Here is a 1,140-nt window from a genome sequence, read left to right on the forward strand (position 1 = left end):
CACCCCTCCTCCTCCTCTCCGCCGCTCTTCTCTTCCGCGGCTCTTTTAATGCTAACAAAATCTACATTTCCCTCTGTTATCTGCCAACTTTAGTTTAAGGTCGCTATAAACGTGGGTGAATTTTCAGTTCGTTAACAGTCAATGAGGCTACGGGGAACACATTCGCGTGAAACGACGTACGTTTGAACGTACCGCCGCCGGCTTTGACGGAAGTTGAGTACCTTACTTATTCCATTCAGGTCTCTTCCATTGTACAGAAAAATATATACGACCTGTTTACGCGTAATTTATTAAGAGTGATACACCTCCTCTGCGAGCTTTTATATATACGTATTGCACTTTTGCGCAAATCCGATTCCACCGGTGAATCCGATTGTTCGCGAGCGTAACAATTGTTGCATAAAAGTGTTTCAACTTAGATTTTTCGCGCCCGACAAGAGCTGTTGGCACATTTGTTCGCGCAGGTGTCGCAATAAAATATTATTATGTAAAGCATCGCGATATAATTGCTAATCCGACATGCTAAGGTACGTTCTCGTGGTATTTAAAGTTTAAATAACTTTTGAAACTTCCCGAGATAGTGTACCGGAGAATAATAATTATCTGAACTTTAGGGGTTTTACCGAAGTTTTAAGTAAGAAGCATGAGAACTAACAGGTTACTAAAATCTCTGCTCTTTACACGCTACACCCGCTGTTGGCAAGTTATAAAGTATACAATCAAACCTGAACTCCATAAATATTCCTTACTTTATCACGTGAACGTTAGAAATATTAGAATTTAAAAGCTTCGGAACGGTGCGAGACGTGCATAAGCGAGATCAGGTTTTATCCTTGGATCTTTACAATTTTACGTTACGGATTACCAAACGATTTTCCAGCGGTTCTAAATCATTCGTTTCACGTTCGAATAAGGCTGGACTGCCGCTTAGGTATCTGTATAAATACCATTTGTTTCTTCGTGTTATCGCTGGAAAAAAAAAAGATCAAACGTTCACGGAAAATGTCGTAAAATTCTATTCAATAAAGATAGCGCACAGTGTATGGATTTGCGAGGAGTTTGTCATCTGTTAGCCACAATAATAAACACGTCAGTGGCGTGTTAAATGGCTACGCGAATAGCTCCGATTGTCCATGAAAA

This window comes from Habropoda laboriosa, unplaced genomic scaffold (assembly GCF_001263275.1).
Source record: "Habropoda laboriosa isolate 0110345459 unplaced genomic scaffold, ASM126327v1 scaffold65, whole genome shotgun sequence".
Classification (NCBI taxonomy): domain Eukaryota; kingdom Metazoa; phylum Arthropoda; class Insecta; order Hymenoptera; family Apidae; genus Habropoda; species Habropoda laboriosa.